General features: G+C 42.0%; 1 protein-coding gene across 16 annotated transcripts in view; it reads right to left on the reverse strand.

The window, feature by feature from the left end:
* Positions 1-26,523, reverse strand: part of ERC2 (ELKS/RAB6-interacting/CAST family member 2) — a 984,881-nt gene that overhangs the window by 93,030 nt on the left and 865,328 nt on the right. Inside the window, exon 21 of one of the 16 annotated variants that reach the window (XR_003507771.1) lies at positions 11,381-11,569. The exons of 13 other annotated variants lie outside the window; for them this stretch is intronic. The gene's annotated coding sequence lies outside the window, so the exon portion shown is untranslated. Of the gene's footprint in view, positions 1-11,351; positions 11,570-26,523 lie in introns of those variants that run through there. 2 more of the 16 variants (XR_003507770.1, XM_027522890.1) reach the window with 2 other exon arrangements.

Here is a 26,523-nt window from a genome sequence, read left to right on the forward strand (position 1 = left end):
CTTAGGAGGAAGTCAAGGTGATTCAACATGAGCTTCACAGATTAGACTTTCCTTTGCCTGGTGATATTCTCTGACTGCTCAGTGGCTATGTGACAGGTGAATTCATCCTTCTACCTCTATTTCCTCCAGGACCAAATATCTGAATCCTCCTGCTTTTGTATCTTCCTACTCAGCTTTCTCTGGCTCCCTCCTCTTGGTCTACAAACTGGTCTGATTCTCTCCTATCTAAAAAACGTCTTTCCACCCTCCAACCTCCTCTCCCTCTCCAACGTCTGTGGCCTCCATTTCCTCATCTCGGCATTTCGCAGTTCTTTTTCTTTCACCATCCCAGTGACTTTGTGTCAGATGCTGACACTGAACTTTCAGTGCCAACAACAGTGGTTTTGCTCAGTCTTCTTTACCCACATCGTTTACCTACCTTATAATGAGAAACACTATCTTTCCTCATCTACCTGGAGGAATCGCCCCTCTTTTCCACTTCTGTGATACTACACTCAGATTCTTTTCCAGCCTTGCTGATGGCCCTTTTTCCCTCCTGCACTGTCTTCCCTGAGTTCCACACTCATGGGCCCAAATGACCACAGAAAGGAAAGGCGGCAGACAGATGATGGAAAGCGCTCAAGGAGACAGAAGAACTCCAAATGCTCCGAGTCACAGAAGCTGAGAAATGAGCCCGTTTTAGGAAGGAAATGGATACTGACAAAATCAAATGACTCAGAGTACCACTTCTAGCTTTTTTCTAAGACAAATCCAGGACTGAAAACCATAATGATACCAATGAACTAGGCTTTTATGGCTTGATATCTATAATAGAATTTTGTTAAGAAATGCCCTCCTAGTGACTTATAGTGTCCAATTAGAAACAGGAGGACTAGGTCAGGTAGTGATAGACAATTCTATCTTTTCTCATGATTTTTGATTATATGATATCCTTTCTCAGACTTTAAAGAACTCCTAACATCTGGTTATCACTACCACCAATATCACCTTCATCACCGTTATTACCACGGACAGCAGTATACTCACCACTACCACCGTCACATTTATTACCATCGTCTCTACCACAACCACTGTCATTAGCATCACCATCATCAAGTTTCACTAGATAACCCCCTAGTACGTACCAGGCCTTGTGCTGAGCATTTCCTCTCTATTATCACACTTAATGTTCATATCTGCTCTAAAAAGTCAGTTTATTATTTCAATGTTATAGATAATAAAAGCAAACTCAGAAAGGTTCATGAACTCACCTATGATTACACAGTGAGTATGTCCTAGAAGCAGAAGTCAAGTGCCAGTGTGCCTGAGAGACTTTCCTTCCCTATGGCAGGGTGCCTCTCTTGAAATGTGAAAGCACACACTTGCCAATGACACACACTCAACAAGCTAATACAGAAGAGAAAGTTCTATATAAAATAAGCAAGACATCTCTCCATAAATTGCAAACACGTTGATTCCAGAAAAGTTAACATTCCTAGTCCTGGTCATATTAAGACAAGACTGTCTTTTAGCACACACATTTCCCAGCTTGTTAAACTAGGATGACTCTACATTTGTTCATGAGGAGTTTGGCATCTTCTGCTAAAAATCTAATGTAACGATCAGAAGATAAAAGTCCTCTCTCCTTATTTGCTTAGAAGGACCCAGCAGTTTAAAATATTTTCTCTAAGAATATACACAAAGGAGTTTATTAATTCAAAATCAAGATATCTGTTTAAATGTAGACCAAAAGATTGAGGTCAAAAAGACATAGATATGACTTGCTTATCTTTAACAGGATACACTGAAACTAAATAGTGGTTTAATAGTATCATCCCAACATTTTGTCTCCTAATGGACTTCACAGGGTTATTTTACATTGAAAATTTTCCTGTCCGATACTAAAATTCTTCAAAGACTTTATTCCCATTTCTTACCCTTTTGGGAAATGGAAGCAAGGAAGACAGGAGGAGATGAAAAAGCCCTTTTGCAAATCCTTTTCCAAAAATCTTTGGCTGAATAAAGCCTTTCCCATTTAAGAGCAGGTGACAGTAAGATCTCTCCCATAGGCAGCACATTAAGACTCTCTGCAGAAGTAAACAAATCCATTATGATGAAAGCCGGACATTCCTCAGGGCCAGGATCTAATGAAAATGTCAGTGTTTTATGCATTTTAAAAACTGACAATTCAACAGCTTTACAGGAGCTATTTAATGTTTATCATCACTTACAAGAGCTCAAATGCAGACAAGGAGAAGGGCACCAGAAGAAACCAAGTGACTCCCTGCTTAGAAGCTGCTTCGTTACCCATAACCCATGATCATTTTACAGTTTGTCAATTACCAGACCCCTCAGGCAACAGGGCACAGGTCTTGGCAAAGGCAAGTTGGAAGTCTGTACTCCAAGATACAACTATCACAATGACAACGCTCTGTACTTATATTTACACCTCACCCCTTAAAAGGTGCAACCACTTGGGAGTCAGGATACTAGAGAAAGCTGTTAAACCTACTGAAGGCAATGCATTAAAGGCCTCTGAGTGTTTGCCAAATTCTGATTTAGATACTATCCAAACCACCATGAGAAGAGAAATAGAGTATGTAACTTCCAAATCAGTAGAGGGGAAAATAGAAATAAAGGAAGCACAGTCAATTCAAACCAAGTACTAAAGAAAAGGGAGAAAAAAGCACCCATGGACCATGCAAAATAAGAAGACAAAGCTAAGTGCAAATAGATTACTTATAATAAATAGCTTAAATTCAACCATCAAAAGACAGAGACGCTCAATTTAAAAAAAAGTCTAGTTTTATGTTGCTTATAAAAAATAAACCAGTAACACCTGAAGGCTGAAAATGAAATAATGGAAGAAAGAAACACATACATTAACCAGAAGGATGTTGTTACAGCAATATTATCAGAGAAAATAATATTTACAGGTAAAAGTACTAGTAGGGATAATGCTCATGTTCACTTGCTAAGTCAAATCTATTTCTTTGCGACCCCATGGACTGCAGCCCGCCAGGCTCTTCTGTCCATGAGATTTCCCAGGCAAGAATACTGGAGTGGATTGCCATTTCCTTCTCCAGGGAATCTTCCCAACCCAGGGATCAAACCCATGTCTCCTGCTTGGCAAGGGAGAAAATAATTAATAACAAGAATAACCCACCAGGAGCTGGACATAAATAAAACAGAAATGGATAGAATTACTAAGATAAATGAGCAAATCATAATCTCCACAAGTGTGTGAATGTTCACCTCTCAGCAGCTGTGAAGTTAAACAGCTAAAACATTAATAGAGCTATAGAAGGCTTTAGTTATATAATTTATAAGCTGCATCTAAAAAAACAAAGAATAGTCCCTTAAAGAGAGAATGCACATGCTCTTCAAGTACACATGGAATGTTTACAAAAAATTAAACATGTGCTTGACCTTTAAAAAAAAAATCAACAAATCCCAAGAAGTGATATCACATGGCTGATGTCTCAACTTCTCTGTTGAAAGGATAATGAAATTGGGCTTCCCTGGTGGTCTAGTGGTTGAGAATCCGCCTGCCAATGCAGGGGTCATGGGTTCGACCCCTGGTCTGGGAAGTTCCCACGTGGTGAGAAGCAACTAAGCCTGCGTGCTGCAACTGCTGAGCCAGTGCTCTAGAGCCCGTGAGCCACAATTACTGAGCCACCCCACTGCAACTACTGAAGCCAACACGCCTACAGCCTGTGTTCTGCAACAAGAGAAACCACTGCAATGAGAAGCCTGAGCGCCCCAACGAAGACCCAGAACAACCAAAAATAAGTAAATAAATCTTAGGGAAAAAAAAGAATAATGAAATTGTAGAACTTTATACGCCAAGGCTATTCCACCCAATTCTTTGCCTAGAAAGCAGTTCTCATTTTCCAAGCCTTTTCTTCGTGTCTTCTCCTCAGAGATACTTTCTGATCACTTTAGGTAGAGTAGGTACTTCCAAGCTCAGTCACTATTATTATACATTGCTCTACTGTATTTTCTTCACACATTTAACTGGTTTCTGAAATCACCTTATCTGTTTGTTTATTGGTCTACTATCTCTCTCCACAGCCTGCAACCCCAAGTACAACGGAATGCATTGCTCCTAGAATGGAACCTTTCCATAGTAGGCACTCAATGAACATTTGCTGATGTCAGCCTGACTTGGCAGCCTGAAGTGCTGAGGTAGCCCCTCAGAGAGGTACAGAGCTGTCCCCTAGAACAGATCCCATTACATCAGGCTATCTGTGTGACAGCTGTAGTAAGAAAGAGTGAGCCTGTTATCATATTTGCATGTGTGACAGATAGATACCACCTATCATGTGTGGAAGCTGCAAATGAGGACAGAGAAGACAACTTGGAAATTATCTTTTTCACCAAACTCAGTGTTTCTGTTACTATTATATAGATACCACCCTTTGTCAAATCTATTAAAATTGACTCAAATGATCATTTCTTATGATAAGTGTATGTATATCTATGTAGGAATTGCATATTCCAAATGAAATAAGGAAGGGATGAAATAATAGTTTGTGACTTAAAATCAGCAATGTGGCTGTAGGTCTCAGCCTCAGTTTTCCTGTCTATGAAATGGTCATAATATTAGTGGTTACTTCATAGGTTGCTATGAAGACTCATTAGATTAATCCATCAAAGGACTGAATACAGTATGTGTCCCAGTGAACCTGGTAAATGTCCCTAAGAATCAGATCCTGGCACAGTCAATTTGATTACTTTGGCATCAGTTGTTTTCAAGTTTTGCTCAAGAAACTGGTGTTTGATAATCTGCCTTCCAGAGCTCTTCCAGAGAGTAATACTGTTATAGAATGAGTCTTAAGGTTTCCTTGAATTTGATTAAATCCATTCCCTGTTGTTAGAGCTGGGCTAGAAAAATCCTTGCCAATGCTAGACGTATTTGTTGAATGGCCTTCTTACTGAAGATTTCAGGAAGATGAGGCTGCTCAAGGGGCAGCCAAGATGACAGCATTGATTAACAAAGGGGCACATTGTCTGGCACATTCTTCTCTGACCTAACCCACCTCCTGCTTCAGAAGGAACTATTCTAGAATGGAAAGTTTCCACCATAAACATCTGCTTGCCAGATCCATCCCCACACTGCAGCTGCTGGTGAGAGCCATCAGGCATTCAGGATTTTCCCTTGGGTCAGGAGCTGCTTGAAGAAGGGCACAACCAAACTTCAGAGTTATCATGCAAGTCAGGAGCAGCACACTTTTCATAGGGACTCCTTCTAAAGATAAAAATAGTTTGCTTACCCCTCCTGAGTAATTTTATTTCTCATCTTTTGGTTCAGAAAAACACCTGACAATGAAAAGCTTCTGGGAATTCAGTAATGGTTTTAAGTGAAACCTCACAACTCCAAATGACCATCCTTACTAATTCATTGGTTTTTTAAAAAGCCACGCAGACTTCCCTGACGTGTAACCACGCCCTGTCATTTTGTATTCACCCAGGCTGTGTGCAGACAAACCAGCGAGCAGTCCTTCTGCACCCCGAAACGTCAGAGCTCACGCCACGAGCTCCCTTCTATGGCTGTGCTCTCCTCTCTGAAGAGAAGCTGATACCCTGAGAGCCGGGGACCCTGGACTGTCACTCCTAAGTGACAAGAGAAGGATAAGCAGCTCAGGCTTCCGTAGAACTCAGTGTGGTAAGAGTGCAAAGGGATTCAGGAGCCAGAGTTAGTTTTGCATTTCCTCTATAATAACCAGCATCAATTAAAACATACCACGTGCCAGGCATTGTTTATCAGCAACACAGTTAAACAGGAACTCAACAACTGCTTTCGGATGAGTGGGTGAATAAATAAATGAATCCATCCAGAGAGTAATTTTACTCCACGCTCCTAAAGTCAAGCTACAGCACTGCAAGGGCATTTGGATTTGCACAATCTCTTCTTTCATTTGTCAAATATTTCTGAGTGCAAGATCTGTGCAAAGTTAGCCTGTCAGGCACTAGACAAAACCAGACAGAGAACCTGCCCCCCAGGTGTGTCCTGGCTCAAACAGATGGGACGTGTAATAAAGACTCCGGTCAAGAAAACAATAGGTGAAGACAGTTCCTTACTCCCAGGAGTTGTTGGCCACATCCAGTAAGATTCTCTGAAGATGCTTAAAATGCCTTCCTAAAAGTAAGAATCTTCGAGGGTATGGTCAGGGTCCCCCACAAGCAGCTTTGCTCTCAAAGTTGAAGGAACTCAGAGAGAGGCAGTCAAAGAGTTGGAGGAAGCAACAAAAGGAAGAGAAACAAATACCAAGGTGCTGGCCTTAGGCTGGGGCACAGTGACCCTAGGCTGTTAGCGGATACTAGGAAATCTGGGTCTCTCCTGGGGGAGAGGCCCTCCCCTGGGGTTCACTCTGCAGTCAGTCTTGGGGTGTTATCACCCATGTGGCTGCTCAGAACATTCTCTGCTATGGTTGACTCTATAGGCAGAGTTCCAGCCAATGTGGGAGGTGATGCCAGCTCTCCAGAGACACTCCTCCTCACCCCCCACAAAACCACCATCCTCAACACACAACCTCCCCCTCAAAAAAGAAAAAAAATCAAAAATTGTTCATCTTTCAATTCCTAATTTCAACTCTGTGTCCAAAGATAATTGGGAGCCTGCTTTTCTGTTCTTTGCTCCTATAGCTCTCTCATCTTCAGATTGCCTTCCAAAGTGTGAAAATGCACCTTTTTTCACATCGATATTTGCTGAAGTCTCCTGGCCTCTGGACTGTGGGCTCCCTGAGGGCCGGGGCAGGACGTTCACTGCGCATACCCAATCTCGTGGAGCAGAGCAGCTTTGCCTTCTGACAGGAAGGGTTTCGTGGCCCGTCAGGGAGCTTGCTCACATGGTGAGGAGAGGAGAGACTTGCCTCAGTTCCCTGGAGACCTTTAAACTTTACATGGCAAAGTGAAGCGGAAAGGCCGCCAGGACTGAGCACACCTCCACCGCCCACGCTCTTTGATAGCTCCTCCAGCGCGCCTTTCACTTTTCTAGCCCACCTTTCGTCCCTCCACTGAGGATCTCAAACGAGACACTTCCCTGAGAGCAAATAACGTCTGAAACTAGAGATGCTACACTCACAAAATGAGAAAGCCTATTACCATGAAAGAGCTGTGGAGAGTGAAAACAAAATTGAGACAAAAAACAAAACCAAAAAACCACTGCCGGTCCTAAAATCTTTAAGAATCCCTTTGCCTCATATTTAAGCTTGAGATGTTTTTTTTTTTTTTTTCCCCTGATATATCATATTTAAGATATGTGTTTACCCTTTCTCATTAGGGAGAGGATCCTGAGACACTATTTTTCCTCTTACAGTAAAAATCCTCCAAACAGTTAGTTTGTTCCCTAATCGCATGATGCATTTAATATCCCAAACACCATAATTGGCATTCCCAGATAATTTTTTACTAAGACAAAACCTAACAAACATAGTCATTATCTTTCCTGAGACCAAGTGAAGACAGTGAGGCGCATGCCTCGGCTCCGCTGTGTTCCGGGGCCACACAGCTGGTTTCACGCTCAGCATCTGGGGTCTCCTGCCATGTTCACTCAGTTCCCATGGGTGATGTGCAGCGGAGCACGGTGTCTGCCCCACCAACTCTCAGAAAAAGAAGCTGTCACAAATGTGTGACATGAAAACTCAAACTAAATCACACTGAGTGTTTCCACGATGATTCAGAGAGTCCTTTCAGACTTTGCTCCACTGTAAGATGGGGTCACTGATATGATCACATTCACATATTATTCAATCAATAGATTTAAGAATCGACATGTTAATATATTAACCAATGGGGATAAAGGTTTAGAAATATTGTACCAAATTGAAAAATACTTGTGACCAAGCCTATTCTTTAACCTTGGCAGTTCCCTCTCTTTCTTCCCCTTCCTCTATTTCCCTGCTGACATCACACTCAGTGGGCATGTTTGAGGCCCAGTAGGAAGGCCAGTGGAGAAGGCAATGGCACCCCACTCCAGTACTCTTGCCTGGAAAATCCCACGGACGGAGGAGCCTGGTAGGCTGCAGTCCATGGGGTCGCTAAGAGTCGGACACGACTGAGCGACTTCACTTTGACTTTTCACTTTATGCATTGGAGAAGGAAATGGCAACCCACTCCAGTGTTCTTGCCTGGAGAATCCCAGGGATGGGGGAGCCTGGTGGGCTGCCTTCTATGGGGTCACACAGAGTCGGACACGACTGAAGCGACTTAGCAGCAGCAGCAGCAGCAGCAGCAGGAAGGCCAGTGTGGTGTGGCAGAGCACTGAGGAAGGCAGGGGAAGAGCACCAGATGAGCTGGGCAGGTAGGCAGGGAAGGGAACATGCCAGGCCCTGTAGGCCTGAGCCAAGCATTTATATTTATTTGGAGGACAAAGGGAACTGCCTGGAGGGACTTAAGAAGTGGGCATATGATGTACTTTACATTTTATACAGATCATGCTGCCTAACTGTCTGATGAAGTTAATGCTTCGTGTCCATGACTGGATTTCAAGCTCCGGGCTGACAAGTGCTAGAGGTAAAACCCTGTGAATGCCCTCACCTCGTGCACTCACAGGAGTTTTAAGCCATTCTTTTTAAACTTCTCTGTGCAGCAGAATTGCCAGGAAGCTCATTCAGACCCAGTGTGCTGGACCCCACCTGCAGAGTTGCTACAGTTGCTACAGTAGGTCTGGGTGGGGTCTGAAACTCTGGATTTCTAACAAGTTCCCAGGCCATGCTGGGAAGGAGGTTACTGGTCCCCACAGGGCACTTAGCCAGCATTTAAATCTGTTTGCTGAGTGCATCGGTCAACAAAGGGCCGCAAAGATGTTTTTTAAAGAATATGAATAGAAACAATCCGTGGTTTGAATTTGACTGAAAATGGCAATTATTTATTCTAATTTTCCTCTTTCCTGTCTTAAATTGTTCCCTTCCCCGTAGTACGTGATGACAACAAGAGGACTAACTCCTACATGCAGAAGTACTCCGAAAGGAAATAGATCATTGTGATTAGACAAGATGAGACACTTCAGAGATTGCATCGCCAAGTTTAATTATAAATCAAATGTCATTCAAAGAGGTTTTTTTTTCCCCAAAAGCATGTGATTTATTTGTGTAGGCAGTAATTACCTGCCTCAATCCAGAAAGGATATGAGGTGGTGAGGCATCCGTTGGTGCTATTCCAAAACTGAAAATTAAACTAAAACTTTCCTTGGATTCAGGAATAAAGCTCACCAGGGCCCATTCCTGTTTAGTTCAAAGCACATAGCACTGGTGAACACACATACTGTAAGAAGAGGTTGTTTAAACTCTTTTTCTTGAAGGAACTCCCAAAGTTTCCAATTTAAGTGCTTATTATGCCAAAGCAGATATGGGACTGAAGAACGTAAATACAGACTTAGGAGGGGCAGAGAGAGCAAATATTTGCAAACGATGCAACCTACAAGGGATTACTTTCCAAAATACACAAATGACTTATGTAGCTCAATATCAAATAAGCAAACAACCCAATTAAAAAATGGGGGGGACAATCTAAATATGCATTTCTTCAAAGAAGACATACAGATGGCCAAAACAGCATGTGAAAAGATGCTCAACATCACTAATTATTGTTGTTGTTGTTTAGTCACTAAGTCATGGCAGACTCTTTTGCAACCCCATGGACTGTAACCCACCAGGCTCCTCTGTCCATGGGATTTCCCAGGCAAGAAAACTGGAGTGAGTTGTCATTTCCTTCTCCAGGGGATCTTCCTAACCCAAGGATCAAACTTGCATCTCGTGAATTGACAGGCAGATTCTTTACCACTGAACAATCTGGGAAGCCCTCAGTAATTATTAGAGAAATGCAAATCGAAACTACAATTAGGTATCACCTCACACCAGTCAGAATGACCATCATGAAACAATCTACAAACAATAAATGCTGGAGAGGGTATGGAGAAAAGGGAACCCTCCTGCACTGTTAGTGGGAATGTAAATTGGTCCAACTATGATAGAGAACAGTACACAGAGTCCTTAAAAAACTAAATATAGAACTACGATATCATTCAAGCAATCCATACATCAAGAGAAAACCATAAATCGAAGATACCTACACTCAGTGTTCACTGAAGCACTACTTACCAAGACATGGAAGCAACCTAAATGTCCATCCACAGAGGAATGAATAAAGAAGATGTGGTATATATACACAATGGAATATCACTCAGACATAGAAAAGAACAAAATAGTGTCATTTGCAGCAACATGGATAGACCCAGAGACTGTCATACTGAGTGAAGTTAAGTCAAATATAAATATCATATGATACCAGTTATGTGTGGAAACTAAAAATAGGGTACAAATGAACTTATTTATAAAACAAAAATAGAGTTACAGATGCAGGAAACAAATTTATGGTCACCAGGGTGGTAAGGTGGGGGGAGGGATAAATTGGGAGATTGGGATCGACAAATACACACTACTATATATAAAACAGATAACTAATAAGGACCTACTGTATAGCACAGGGAACTCTACTCAGTACTGTGTAATGAGGTATATGGTATAAATGATTCACTCTGCTGTATACCTGAAACTAACACAACATTGTAAATCAACTGCATTCCAAAACAGTTTTAAAAAAAGAAGCAACAGAGAGAGAATGTACTTCAGACAAAGGAGAGCTGGCACAGACTGCTATGTAAGAAGCACCCAGGGTCTCTGAGAGCTTACCCTGCCCCTCCACACGTGAGGCTGTAGTTTCCACGTGTACCTGTCCATTCACCCAGAAATTGTTATCACAGCCCAACCAACAACAGGCAGTCCAAACTCAAGGATGGCTGGGGGCTTGGGGGGTTCAAGAGGAATCTCTTTTGCCCAAGGCCTACAAGGTCACAGATTCATGTTCTGCTTCGGGAAAAAGCTGGTTAGAGATACCCCAGGATTGTACAATGCTAGACTTAAACACAGAGGGATGGTCCTAAATGAAATTTCATCTATTCAGTAGTTATCCAGGATCTCATGGCCTAAGAGACCAACCAAGAAGGGACGAATTCAAAACATCAAAAGCTTGAGCTTCAAATCAAGAAAGCCTGTTGAAAATCATAGGCAAATGACAAAAACAAATGATAGTCATGAAATAAGAACAAATGAATGAACCTTAATCTATCCACATAGCAAAAGCCAAACAACTGGAGGCCAATGGACAATTAAAATTTACATCATGTGGATGATGAACTAGGATTCTTGTTCTATGCTTCTAGGAATTCACAGAACAGTGTGGCTATAATTTAAACAGAAAAATAACAACCCCTGCACTCCAGCAAAACATGAAGTACATGTGAGTACCGCCCCACCAATCAATATGCAGAGCCCTGAAACCCAGCTCCCATGGGATTTGCAGTTACCCACCTCCAAAAGGGTAAGAGTAAACATTGGACCTGCTCTGGTGTTAAACTGCCACCGGATCCTCCCTGCTGTCTCCCTCCTCCTCTTCTTCTTTACAGACAGGTAAAGTTGGATCTCTTGAAGGAACTGGGGGCTCCCACTCTAGGCAAAGGTTGGACAGGTGATCAATGTACAGCATGAGATTTGACTGTGCCTCCGTGCCTCCGACAGAGCTGGATCATCTGGGGCAATGAAAATTATAAGCAACAAGAAAGTGGTATTAACAGCAAGGGTACGGAAGCCTAGGCAGCACACACCACAATTCCCTCGGACACCCAACAACCATTCCTTTCCTCATTCAGTCATTCCAGACACACCCATCAAGAACTGCGCTGGGCTCTGGGGAGATAGTCCTGACAAATATAAACACAAGACCTGCCCTCATGGGGTGTATGGACTATTTTGTACAGTGAAACAAGTATTTAAAGAACAATGGGTAAAAGAACCTAGAGGGTATCATGGAGCACAGAGCAAAGGCAGCCAATCAGATTGGAGGCGGGCGATCAGGGAAGGCTTCCCAGAAGAAGTGACATTTCACGCTGACCCTAGAGGACCCATGGTGTTACCCAGACAAGACTAGGATATGTGCGCACGTGTCAGTTTCTGAGATAAGAAAGCTCAGATGGTCTGAGGGGCTTAATGCCCTCTGTTCACAGCCATCCTCCAGCCCATAACCTTACACCCAACAAGGGCACCACATCTGGGGTCTGCAGTTCTCATCACGAGGGGCTCTTCCAATCCCCACCGTCCAGCTGTGTTTCAAACTCTTCCAGTAGAATCTCAGGAAAGGAAAGAACACAGACAATAGTGTGCTTTACAAGAAGACTGGGAAAAAGTGAAGCAATAATGTGGCATTGAACTGCTAAAGAATAAACCCAATTGTAGCAATCTGTTTGCTGTACATCAGCATTACAGGTCAAGTGAGACGCCAAGCTCACTTAGGACAGTCAAAACCAGAAGACACCGGACCGCATCTTGTCATCCTCAAAGTGGGAGCCCCAAGACTTCTTCCCTTTGGCTTTCTCACCCTGCCCTTCCTGTTCCTTCAAGTCCCCAGAAAATCACAGAGGGAGCTCTTTACTTTGCTGTTCTTACCCTCGGTGTTTCTGATGTCTAAAAGGCAACCACAGATACAATATCTCCCACTTGCCTTATGCAGCGAAGGAAAACCAGATAGTTTAGGAAGCCAATCTTGCAAAGGCCTCCACACAGGAAAACAAAACAAACAAATTTAAAAAAAACGAAACTGTGAAAGTCTGAGTAGCTTGAGTATTGTATAAAGTTCTAGCTGCCTTTGCATTATGAAAGAGACCATTGTATAGGATGGTTTAAGACATGGCTATAAGCACGTGGTCATTTTACCAAAATGCACAGCCCAGAGCAGCTTTCCTTTACATGTTCATACTATCATGTAATTCAAGGCCTACAGACAATATCCTTGATTGAAGACAGAATGAAACAAAACCCCTCACTTCTGAAAAGCAGGGCAGGCAGCTATTTTAGAGACAAAGAAAGGATGTCTTTTTAACCTATGACAACATAAATTTGTTTAGGTTTTCCCTGCATTAAGTAAGTAAGCAATTAGGTTTTGTCCAATAAAAATATCCCTGTGCATGTGCAAACACCAGAGGCAATCATATAATTACCCTGCCCAATCAGATTCAATTGCTGACAGTTGAGCTCCCACTGCTCATTAACTTCAGATCACAATGAGGTCTTTACGGAAGCCCTTTCCCGTCCCTTTACAAAGGTTCCTATGATGCATGAGCAGCCCAAGCGCTACCTCATTCAAGATAATCATCCAAAATGGCCAGGGCCAAGGCCAGCCTACTCTGACTTCCCTGTGAAAAAATAAAAAGAGAAATCTGAAGAAACACTGGCTTACACGCCCCTGCTTCATTTGGGGATCTCACTTCTAAATATAATAGTAACCTTTCACCCCTACACTTTAAGTACCATAATTATATAATTAAAACCAATTATGTCATTTAACAGAGAGAATTTTTCAAGATTCACAGCAAGTTAATTACCTCAACCATTGACCTCAGAAGATTCCAAACTGACCTGCAACAATGCGGATTGGGGTAAATTTAGACACTGGCTTCCAAAGGCCTGCAAGGACAGCTGGGTGGATTGTAGCTGCTCTAGATTCTTCTAGATTCTAGAGGCTGAACTAGATTCACTAACTAAATGCATCTAACAATGCCACCACCACTTGTTTGCACAACCCTTCCAATATTCCAAGATACTTGCTTAATTTTTCATAACCACCCTAATAGTATTATTACTTCCATGTTTCAGAGGAGAAAAAGGAGGCTGGAAGATTTATGATGTTATCTCGAAATTATGAAGCTAGTTAATGGCCAAGTCAGAGCAAGAACCCAAGTCTTCCACCATAGACTCCAACGCCTTTTAATGGGAAGTGGCACACACGCATGTGTGTGGGTATGTGTGTGTGTGTGCGTGCACACAAACATGTTTAACCTCCTGGGCATCCATTCCTCCTAGTTTGGTCATCTTAGCCCTATTTCCCTTTGTGGTAACACATTTCCCCCACTTTTAGCTCATGAGCATGACACAAGGCTCCATTCCAGCTCAGGGGTGTTCAGTATCCTAGGCTTCGGCCAATCAGCTCCTAGTATTCCCCTAACCACAGCACTGGTTCAAGATTGAGCACACGACCCAACCAAAGCCAATGAGACATGCAGAGAACCTTGGGAAAGAGACTCACTCTTCCTAACTGGGCTTTCATGTGAGAGGAAGTACAATCTGGCACTTAGGCAGCCATCTTGCTACCACCAAAGGAGTGAGAGATAATAAGGGAGCCAAGAGATGCAGAGAGAGAAACTGGTTCCAGGAAACTCCCTGAATCCCTTTGTGTTGACAGTAAGTGTATTTAGAACATGGGGTAATTCAAGAGCACACTGGAGAACATACGAAAAGTGCTATCACCTACAGCTTGGACAAGCTTGATTATAAGGCTGGAAGTAACTGACCGTGAGTCCGAACAGCAGCCCTGCCTCCTGCTCACAATATAGTTAAATGCTTGCTATTTTTGAGTTATTTAAAAAGCATACCATTTTATGGGCAGAAGGAAGCACTTTAATCTACAAAACGATTTTATCACAAACTAAACATCCTTATAAGTTTTCGGTCCTCTGCTTTGGTCAAAGTTGTCTCCCCTTGGAGTTGAGACAGCTGTTGGAGCTTAGAAGACCTGCCTTGACCTTGCACTTTGCCCTGCTCAGTGGTACCCTTGTGCTCTCCAATTCCTGGATCCATGTGGGGTGTAAGAACTGAAGACGCACACACTCACCAGAATGGACCATTTTCTTTCTTTTTTATTCTTTTACCCTAGGCCTTGAGGGAAAAAGAAAAAAGAGCAAGAATTCTTCTAACACAGGATTTTCAGCTTTGGCGCTCTTCAAGACTGGAGCCAAATGACTCTTTGCTGTTGGAACTACTGTGCCCTCCAGGAGGTGTGGCAGAGTCCCCTGGCCTCCACCTACTACATGTCAGCTGCATTCCCCCTCCATACTGGAAACCCAGAAATGTCTCTAGGGGTTGGGACTAACATTGGTTCTGATTGAGAATCACTGCTTTAATAGATGAGCTGAAGTATTTATTGGATTTCTCTTGCAGCATCTTTGAGTATTATGATGCGTTCTTAAAGTGTGAGGAGTGAAGGAACCACCAGGCTCCTTAGAACCTGGTTAAACAAAAAGACCTAGGATCTCAATATTGCCTTCTATTAGGGTCAGGAAGCCACATAAAGCTAGCTGACCCATTAAGGACCAAAGTGGGAAAGAAATATATCTAATAGAAATAATTTTACCTGAAGACCAGAGAGAGGAAACAGATGTGGAGGAGAAAGTGAAGTAATAGTGAAGAACAAGTAACTATACAGTGAGTTCCAAAGTGCGTCTCTGACTTCTCGTTTCCAAAGGAAAGAAAATGAAATTTAAGATTGTTGCTGGGTTTCCTGAATCCAGGTTCAGCCAAAAAGCTGGAATAGAGGTGGAACAGAAATGAGCCCTCCAGCAAAAATTGAAAACTCACCCTACAGAGAAAAGGCCAAAAATTATACTCTCACTTATTTTGACATATGTAGGCAAAGAAACTTAAAATAGGCAAGACTGATGGATTTAAAGAATCTTTTTTAAAGGAAAGGCATTTACTTTCTTCCACATGCCAGCAGTAACTAACAGTGGGCTGGCAGATGTCCTTCCTTCAGGATTGCTTGAATGAGAAGACAGAACCCACTGTACTAGCATATGCATTGTGAAGCCTTGAAGAAAAGGTTTGGTTTGCCTTCTCAATGAGTTAATTAGTCACAGTTCCTCAGTATTCTGGGGAACTGATTTCAGGACCCCTAGCAGTTATTAGCAGAGAAGGCAATGGCAACCCACTCCAGTACTCTTGCCTGGAAAATCCCAGGGACGGGGGAGCCTGGTGGGCTGCCGTCTATGGGGTCGCACAGAGTCGGACACGACTGAAGCAACTTAGCAGCAGCAGCAGCAGCAGCAGCAGCAGTTATTAGAATCCATGGAAGCCCAAATCCCTTAACAAAAATGGCATAGAATTTGCATAACCTATGCACATCCTCCAGTATACTCTAAATCATCTCTATACCTAATACCATGTAAATGCTCTCTAAATAGTTGCTGGAGCATGGTAGATTCAAGGTTTACTTTTTGAAATTTCTGGACTTTTTTTTCCAAATATATTTGATTTACAGTTGGTTCATCTGCAGATGCGGATATTGAGGGCAGACTATATATCTTCACACTGGCAGCTGGCTGAGACCAGCCCAGGAATTCCACAGTAGTAGAGATTTCAATGAGGCTTTAAGGCACAAAATTCTGGACACCTCAAAGTACTGCATGCGTGTGTCTGTGCTCAGCCACTAAGTTGTGTCTGACTCTTTGCGATCCCATGGATCGTAGCCCTCCAGGCTCCTCTGTCCATGGGATTCTCCAGGCAAGAATACTGGAGTGGGTTGCCATTTCTTCCTCCAGGGGATCTTCCCAATCCAAGGATTGAATTTGTGTATCCTGCATTGGCAGGCAGATTCTTTACCACTGAGCCACCTGGGAAGCCCCTTTACAAAGAACTGACTTTTGATCAAGTCTGCCAGAAGAACCAGGCTGATGTGTTAAAATCTAGCCTTTGCTGGGGCTTCCTTGGGTGAAAATGTTTGGAGTCTAGTACTTTCTTTCACTCGAGGTTGTAATGCCTCAGCCCACGGAGAGGTGCATTAGGAGATGTCAGATGCCCAGAGCTGGGATCCTCTGCTTCCCCAGTTCCCAGGAAATCTTCCTCTCCAGCCATCACCATGATCCAGCTGCTCCTTCTTCTTGCCCCTCACTCTCCACTGTTCTCACTTCTCTTCTGCAACCAGTGAGATCTGACTGCTAGGGTATGCTTGCATCTCGAATGGAGACAGACTAAGAATATAGGCATCTCTGAGGGGCCGTGGCCCTCCTCTCACTGTTCTGTTAGGTTTATTGTTGTTTGTTTTGGTAGAGGTAACATAACAGACAGTAATGGAAAACTAGAAGTACTTGTCTGGAGGGTCTAGCAGAGGTCCACAGGGACTTTAATGAACCTTATAAAGAACTGTCCTTTGTAGAATTTAGTAGTTAAATCTAGAGGAGCAGGTCTTTAACTTTTGATACATATACACACAGCTGATTCACTTCATTGTACAGCAGAAACTAACACAACATTGTGAAGCACCTCTAGCCCAATTAAAAAAAAAAAAAGAATGAATGTCTCAGGGCATACTCTTCCTGTGGACAAGCATCCCTACCCCACCCCTCTCCACAGCAATCATTCATCCTGGCCTACCCATGTATCTCTATATCAACAGAGATAAAAGAGAAGAGTAGCCCACTGCTTGGTTCCAATTGGCATTATAATCACACAACGGATTCTCTGTGTTTTAACAGAGGTGCCTCCTGACTGAGTCCACACCCTGGCACGTGAACGTTTTGTTTGCACCAAAGATGTTACTCGAGGTGAGAACATGAGTCTGCTTGAGCAGGTATGTGCCACTGTTTCCTAAAAGAACAAAACCCAAGGCTCTACATACACCCGAAGCCAAATACTGCCCTCCCCCCAGGTTTTTCTCAGCATGAAGTAGGGGACAGGCAGCCTTACTAGGGTGTCAGGTGTCACAAGTCACCCTCACAATCAACGACTGAACAAAACTTCTAAGAGTGGCAACTCTTTGCTTTTGCCAGGGAGAAGAAGCCTTACTTCCACAGTGTGTGGAATCCGGGTTAAGGCAGGAACTGGCATCAGGAGATACGCTTTGGTAGATGTAGAAATTTTACACAAAATTTGGTGTAAGCATTTTCATGCTTCATTCTGAAGAGTGGATTTGTCTTCTCAAATAGGTAAGAAATTCAGAATAAAAAAATTAAGCAACACTTTTTATAAAGCTATCCCATAATTCTTTTTCAACCGATAAATACATGCCATCAAATTCATTCATCTTCAGTGTTAAATTCAATGATTTTGAGTCCGTTTATTTATGGTGCAGACATCAACACAAACCAGTTATAGAACATTTCCACCACCTCAAAAAGATTCTCTGCTTGTTTATAACAAATGTGCTTTAATTTCTGCCACAAAAGTTCTACAGTTGAAAGAAGGCTTTTTGCATAATGCACAGCTGATCCATTTTTCTTCCCCTTCTCCAGATCTCTGCTTAAAATATCGTTTATTGTTTATCTTAAATTCAGAGATAACTAGGTATACTGTATTTTTATTTGTAAAATATGACAACCCTAATCCAAGATCAAAGCAGAATTGAGCAAATAAATCCAAGCCCATGTCTAGAAATACACGTACTTTTCTAGAGCAATGAAGGAAAATGAAACAAAACATGCATTAACTTTGAACCATCCAGGTTCAAAGATGGTTAGAATCTAGTTCCATCTAGGATTCAGGCTGAAAACTAAAGCTACAGTAACAACCTAAGAAAGTTAGGACTCAACTGCTCTTTTATAAGCAAGCCTGACACTCCATAAGACGCATGCTACGTTTGCACTGAAAGGGTAAAAAATCTGATGTAATTGTTAATCTTGCCACTCACAATCAGAATTAGAATTTTTATTTTTATAGGCACAAATTATAAGAAAATCATTCTTAACCTTTTTGAGGTCATAAACCCCTTTGAGAGACTCTGATAAAAGTTCTGGACCTTCTTCACAGAAAAATGCATGGATACATATTCACAATATTTTGCATAGAATTTCTGAATGGAAGGGAGGTTCATTGTTTCTATAACAATGATTATGGATCTTTTGAGGGCCCAAGGAGGCTGGAAGAGCCTGAGTAAGGTGACAAAAGCCATCCTGAAGTCTTATGCTTTGTTTTTCCTCCTGTTGATGTGGGAAGAGAAGTCAGGGTAACAGCATAGGAACTGGGAAAGGCAAGAAGACGAGGCCAGGCTGTTCTCAGCCAGCAGTGGTGAGAACTGGAGCAAGTCATCTGAACCCCATGGACTTGAGGGTCATTGTCTATAAAACGTACAGATGGATCTAACACTGTTTTCACAGCTTACATCTCAGCTTATGTCCCAGGTAACTGACAACAGTCATTTTAGATCCTAGAACACTGCACAAGATTTAGTATTTAAAAGAAAAATAAAAAGTTTAAAACCACTGGACCAAAGTCAAGGTTCAAAGTCATCTGGTTATCTGATCCTGATTCTATAGAGTTCAGGGGAGAGTGGGGGAGATCTGGGCATTCTGAGGGGAAAGGTGATGCAGGGAGAGGAGAGAAAGACATCCCAGCCCCCACCCTCTACCGTTCTGCAACATGTCTTTCCTCCTCTGCGTTGCTCTCCTGTGAAACACTGCCCAGTCTTCCTTTGGTAAATACTTTTCCAAGTACGTGAACTTAATCAAATTTCCTTTGGGTAACAAGCATACCCAGTGATTTGCTACATTATTGTGTGCTCAGTCACATTATTGTGTTGTTCAGTCACGTCCTACTCTTTGTGACCCCATGGACAGAAGCCCATGAGGATCCTCTGTCCATGGAATTCTGCAGGCAAGAATACTGGACAGGGTTGCCATTTCCTCCTCCAGGGTATCTTCCCGACCTAGGGATCGAACCTGTGTCTCTTGCGTCTCCTGCATTGGCAGGCAGATTCTTTATCACTGTGCCACCTGGGAAGCCCAGGTTACATTATTAGACAATTTTATACTAATTATAACAGTAGCCCAAGTGGATAAAGGATGTGTGTGCTCAGCTCTGTGCCTCAGAGATAGGATCTCTTTTATGTCATCAACCCTCCTCCAAGTGAAAGTGAAAAGCACTCATTAGTGTCCAACTCTTCGCGACCCCATGGGCTGTAAATTCTCCAGGAAAGAATACTGGAGTGGGTAGCCTTTCCTTTCTCCAGGCGATCTTCCCAACCCAGGGATCGAACCCAGGTCTCCCGCATTGCAGGCGGATTCACCAGCTGAGCCATAAGGGAAGCCCAAGCCTCCTCCAAAAGAGTTCTCAATATTATGAGTTTCATTTTTTGGAAAGGAAAAAACATTAAGTGACTTATATAAAATTCACCCAGTTAGCCAATGACAAAAAGGGGTCTCAGGTTCCAGTACTTATATCCAGAACCTCTCTACACTGAAGAGATTAACTGTACAATTTATGAATCAAAACAAAATACAAGTTTTACTCATTTATCTTCTTTCAAAAACAAATAATCTATCACTTTAAGGAAGTTTCTTATCATGTTCAATGATAAGAACCATAAAACTATTTTTGAACATTATTTAACACCTATCAACATCTACTAAGCAGATCTACCATATGTGTATATATCATCTCAAAGGAAAATAAATGATTTAGCTGTGGGCTTTAGTTTATCCATTCTCAGTTCCTGAAACAGCACAAGAAATGCACACACTCTGCTCTTGTTGTCAAGAGATACTAGTGGCATGCTGGGGAAAACACGCTGCGAAGTGATCTTCCACACTTTGTGCTAAGACTTCTCTTTTTTTTAAACAGAGCTTGTGTAAATCACAGACAAAGTTGACAAATTTCACGGCTTAGTCATGGCTAACGTATCAGGTTTCATGGTTTGACACAGATTAACAAGAAAATCACATTAGAGTTACAACTATTAGTAGATTCTTAGATATTTGGTAAAGAAACCCCAAGCTCTTCAAACTCCATTGCTCACTGCGCACCACCTTCATCCTTCCCCCAAGAAAGCAGACCTTCCCTGAATCTGGGGAGAGCAAATGGGATCCTCCTGAGTTCCCTAAGAGTCACCCCTTGGCGATCACAGGGGTGAGCTTGTGCCTAATGGGTCTAGGGAAAGGTCTAGCATCATCGTGGAACAAAGCAAGCTTGAGCATTTATGACCCACTTCAAAGTGTGGAGAGGAAAAAAACCCAAAAAACTAGGTTTGTACATAACACAGGCATTTCACTCTAACATCACATGTGCTTAAGGGAAGAATGCATTATTACAGGTGTTGAAACTCAGATATTTTAGGTGAAAATTAAGTTTTCATATCTCAGGTATTTTAGGTAAAATTTAAGAGTTCACATGTTTATGAAGAGGCAATTCAGCAGAGGGTCCTGTTAAAAGCAGTGGCTTGCAAGTAGAGACTTGAGGGCTCTGCATATCCTTTCTGTAAGAGCCCAGGCTTGCTTGTCAGTTTTGCATAAAAGCCAGCCAATTTGTCAGCCATTTGCTTTCTTTCTCTTTCTGAGTCTTCCTAACGATAGACTCCATCTACCTTCTGGTCTTCAATATCATATGTCTGACGAGAGGATGGAAATTCGCTGGCATCCCAGACCAGTTTCCTTACCAGGCGATCCTCCCGGGTCTTATAGGATGTCCTTAATCAGAACCACATTACTCAGCAAGAGGAAGTCCTTGCACAGATGCTGGCAAGACACTATGGCAGATTAGTTTCAGAACATGGAAGTTCAGATGGGGAATAAAAGCTACAGTTATCTATTGTGTTTTCTTTAGCTGAGAAAATTAAGGCAAGGTGCCTAACTCTTAAGAAACCACGATGTGGATAAGGAGCAGCCACTTAGAAAAGAAGTTCCCTTGACTGCTGAGGACAATAGCCAGTTGTGGAAACTGATGTCTTCACATTCCAGGTATTCTAGACATGAAGAAGGATTTTCATTTCATCCACACAGGTGTTTATATTTCAGTAGCACCCTAGTTGGTAAAATTAAAGTAGCTAAGGTTTTATAGGTTTGGTCCAAAAATATATTGATCATTTAATTCAGTGTGTGTGTATAATACATACATCTCTTGATATATATTACACATATTTGTGTTAAACAAAGTATATTTTAATAATAATAACAGCTACTATTTATTGTGCTCTTATGTGGCAGGCACTATACTAAGCACTTTTCATGTGTTACTTACTCTTTCCATGAATTAGCATGGTAGAGATTCTCTTTGTTCTTCTTTTAGAGATGAAAAAAACTAAGATTAAAGGGGAGTTGAGCCACATAATTAGTCATAGAGCAAAAAGGTAAAACTCAGGGGTGCCTGCCTCCTGAATCTGTGTGTTAAAGCACTGTGGTACACTGAGTCCTGGACATTTGCATCAGTTCCATTGAGATGAGTGCCCACTCTGACTCAAAAAAAATACCAATTTCCTGAGGGTGGGGTTGAGGAACCAAATTACTTTGCTAACACAGGAGTGTCAAAGACTTTGGGCAGTTGGAGGGGAGGGTGTGAGAGAAGGGAGAAATTGTTGCAGAAACCCACGACCTACCTCCTTCACAATTCTGCCCAGGATTAGCCAGCCTGGGGAGGCTCAGAGAACCAAAAGGACCAGGGGTCTTAGTGGGAACCTGTCCCCCCAACTTCAAACTGACAGCCTTCCCTTCTCATGAACGGGCTCGCCCTAGCAGTTTGGAGCAAGAAACATTTCCAGTGTGCCTCTACCTTAACTAACACCATGGGGTCAGCTAACAATTACAAAAGGAATGAACTTTTTCATCAAACGCCCGTCCATAAAACCATTTCCCAGGAAATGTAACACAGCATGGAGCTAGCCGACTGCAATTTTCCACCAACAATGAGCATCGTGGGGCACAGGTACTATATTTAAACGATTTTCCTCCAGCTTTTTGGCAAGGCTCTCTCTCAGTCTCAAGGAGACTTAGAGCTGGGCTGAGGTCTCATTCCCCTCCGGCCAGCAGGATCGGAATGTTTAATACGGCCCTGTCTCTTCAACACCCATGTGTAAAACGCCAATAAACAAGCCAGCAAAGACCTGCAGGCCTAATTGCCTTTTAACTCCGCCAAGATGATAAACTCCCTGAGTAAGGAAGGAAAGACTCCCAGGGATTTAACAAGTTTATCTGCCTGCCACTTGAACATTTTCTGTCTGCCTACACTTCAGTGAATTCACCAATAAAAGGATAAAAGGCCCCGAACTTCAGACCCCTCAATGGCCAAGAAGCCACAGATTCAAAACGTATGCCCAGCAAAAATGAACCCGTTAACTGAACTTTGTTTCACGTGTTTGTAACCTTTAGCAAGGAAAGTGGGGCCACTTGCCTGTCTCCAGCACCAGGCATTTCTCTTTTATCAACTAAAGCCAACAAATCTTAACCTACAATAAAGAAAACTGTTCTCACAAGGAAAATGGAATAGGCCACTCATCCAGAAACCTCTAAAATTTAAAGTTGGGGACTGTACTGACAGGAGAGAAGTCCCATGGACCTTGGTGGTAGGGGAATGGAGTGTGCTCATCGCCACTGGGGTCAGCTCTGTAAGGACATTTTTCATCTCTCCCTCCCTAACTGACTTTGGAGCTTAGCATTTTAGTTGTTCTCCTACCACCCAGAAAGAAAATTGGAGAACTCAGTACGAATTGGAGTTAAATTGGAAAAGGAAAGTAAAACAAAATCAAAAGATTTGAAGAGAGGTGGTGCCATTCAAGACATAAAAGAAAGGTGTTGTTCTGGTGCTCACTCATGTCCGACTCTTTGCAACCCCATGGACAAAGGCATGTCAGGCTTCCCTGTACTTCACTATCTCCTTGAGTTTGTTCAAACTCATGTCCATTGAGTCAGTGATGCCATCCAATCATCTCATCTTCTGTTGCTCCCTTCTCCTCCTGCCTTCGATCTTTCCCAGCACCAAGGTCTTTTTCAGCGAGTCAGGTCTTTGCATCAGGTGGCCAAAGTATTGGAACTTGAGCTTTAGCATCAGTCCTTTCAATGAATATTCAGGGTTGATTTCCTTTAGGATTGCCTGGTTTGATCTCTTGGCTGTTCAAGGGACTCTCAAGAGTCTTCTCCAGCACTACACTTTGAAGGCAACAATTCTTTGGTGCTCAGCCCTCTTTTTGATCCAACTGTTACATCTGTACGTGACTACTGGAAAAACTATGGCATAACCCCTCTAGGAGGCCACTTAACAATATTTATCAATATAAACATGTAACTTTCCTTTCAGGAATTTAGTTTAGAATAAATTTTCAAAGAACTACATTCTCATCATTAAGAACTGGTTAAGTAATGCAAAAATTCTATACTCTGCAGTTATAAAAAGGATGCTATATATATGCATACATACACACACACACACACACATACACACACATATATATCTGTTACTGTGGAAAGGTGTCTAATCTACAGTATTAAGTTCAAAAAGCAAGTTATAAAAACATTTATAATATGATTGCATTCTTTTCTGCCCCAGAGGCTAGACACAGAAAAAGAAGTAGAAAGACACTTAGTTCACCAAAATGCTAGTATTTCTGGATGGTGGAATTATTTCACAAAGACTTTTGAATTATTTGTAATTTTTAATAATGAAAATATATTGCCTTTAAAGTTGGTTAAAGCACTAAAACTGAAAAATAAAACATTCTGATAGCACCACCACGCTTCTCCTGATCAACAGGAAGAGAATCCTATCTGAAAGAATCTTACAGAAGGATCTGGCTTTCATTTCTCAAGGAGACACAAGTAAAGAATATTCAATGATCTGGTCTTGATTTATCAGCACATACAGTTGTTTTGCCAGTGTATTTTCCAATGAGATGAGAATGAACAGTGAAAACACAAGGGAGCTCAGAATCCCACGGGGGTGTATTTCCCAGGTGGCCCATGCATCTCTCTTTACTTAATCAAGGTACCAACGCTGAGAGCTCCTCTATTAAGCTGACCTGCTCCATTTAATAAAACAAGAGCAGACCTACAGTAGGGTGCTTGCCAAATGAAAAATCTGAAACACTATTTTTCTATTAAAATCTCATCTGTGTTTTTCCTATTGGAACCTGGAAACCAGACAAATTCTGAAGGAATCTAAAGGAATTTCTTTAGAAAAGAATTCTGTTAACACCAAAATCTTCCCAAGCACTACACAAAGCAAATGCTAGAACGCATTACGCTGAAATGTAAAAGCAGGAGTTCAAACCCACAGTGATGTGTCCTTCGCACCAGGCTTTGTGTTTATCGGGGCTTATTCATTTGTACACTTATCCCCATACATTTCATCTCCATGCTTCATAATTTCATAATCAGTTCCAGATTTCCCATTTCTTTCACATTGTAAGGTATGGGATCCTGGACTGGGGATATGCAAGACTTAGGGATATGGAAGAATGGAAAGTGTGATAAAAATAAAATCAAAATTAAAGTTCTTTTTTATACCCACGGAGAAGTAACATGTTGATTGCATGCCTTAGTACCCATCTGCCTCTCAGCAACTGTTAGAACATGGACACGTGTATAAGAATTCTGTGTAAAAGATCTTTTGGTTGGGAAATCTCCTTACCAGTGGATGGAAATATGGGAAGCTAAATGGGCTCCTACATCAATGATGGATACATTTGCCAAAACACTATCATGTTGCTCTCAGAATTCAGAACCCTGTCCCTAAATTATAAAACAGTGAACAGAAATATCAGGTTAACTGAGGATAAACTCCATCTCTAGAGTTCAAAGACAACTCCCTCTCAATGGGTTTTAGTTGGAGGTTGCTTGGAAGGAATGTTCTCAAATGCATTAACGAAATTTCACTGACTTCACTGAATTTGGCATTCAAATACATAACCTGAGCTCTTCATTGCCCTGCAAAATGACTGTTCACCTTTGAAGGTCTGCAAAATGGGATTAAGTTGGCTGTTTGCCCTTTACCAGGAAGATGACTCCCCTGCACTCATCACTGAACTCTGGGGCACTCACCTGGGCGATCAACGATATCAAATTTATCTCTATAATGTGTCTCTTTTATTTATTTTTAAAATTAATTTATTTACTTTAATTGGAGGTTAATTACAATAGTGTAGTGGTTTTTGCCATACATTGACATGAATCAGCCATGGGTGTACATCACATCTTTTTACAGGTTGGCTTTGGTTAGAGTTTTTCCTTTAGATGTAATAGTACTGCTTGATATTAATGCCTTCCCTCAATTAAAAAAAAAAGAAAAAAGAAAAACCCTTCAGGATGTACATCATGTTTTAAAACCCCAAGTTTAACTTTTCAACTGTCTTGAAAGATAGGTGGTATTTTCAGATGCATAAACTCATCTTAAAATTCTGTCTTGAATTTTACCTACTAAAACGCTGAAAGGCTGAGGCATCTAATAATCAGAGGCTGCTGTGCCCTTTGGAGCAATATTTACTTGCTTTTCACAATGACTCTGCACATTCCAAAGAGAGTGCGGCATAAACACATAGACCAGCTTCAGCTTTCACCCTCTATCCCCACCGTCTGCTTCCTGTGCATCCCGTAATCTAAAACATCTTCTCTTCACAGGTATATGGTCTTGGATTTGTCACGGTGAACGCGAGACTTTACAAGGCCAATAAAATGACAGCTGCACAGAGGGGATGGGGTGGCTTTTACCGACTCTGAAACACCACTGCCTTTAACTCCCAGGGATCAGGAACTTGAAAGCACTCTGATTCACTTAGCTCTGTGTTTGTCATAAAGTTAAGGCTAATCAGATTTCCCCCAACTTGCAACCCTATCTTAAATCCCCAAGCTTCTCCTATGCAAACTTAACTGATGGAAGATGTGATTATGCCTTCTCAAGTCATAAATTCTAGATATTTATAACATAACTGTTGTCATTTAGGTCAATTAAGATGCTTTTACTGGCTCAG

The sequence above is a fragment of the Bos indicus x Bos taurus genome, chromosome 22 (assembly GCF_003369695.1).
Source record: "Bos indicus x Bos taurus breed Angus x Brahman F1 hybrid chromosome 22, Bos_hybrid_MaternalHap_v2.0, whole genome shotgun sequence".
Classification (NCBI taxonomy): Eukaryota; Metazoa; Chordata; class Mammalia; order Artiodactyla; family Bovidae; genus Bos; species Bos indicus x Bos taurus.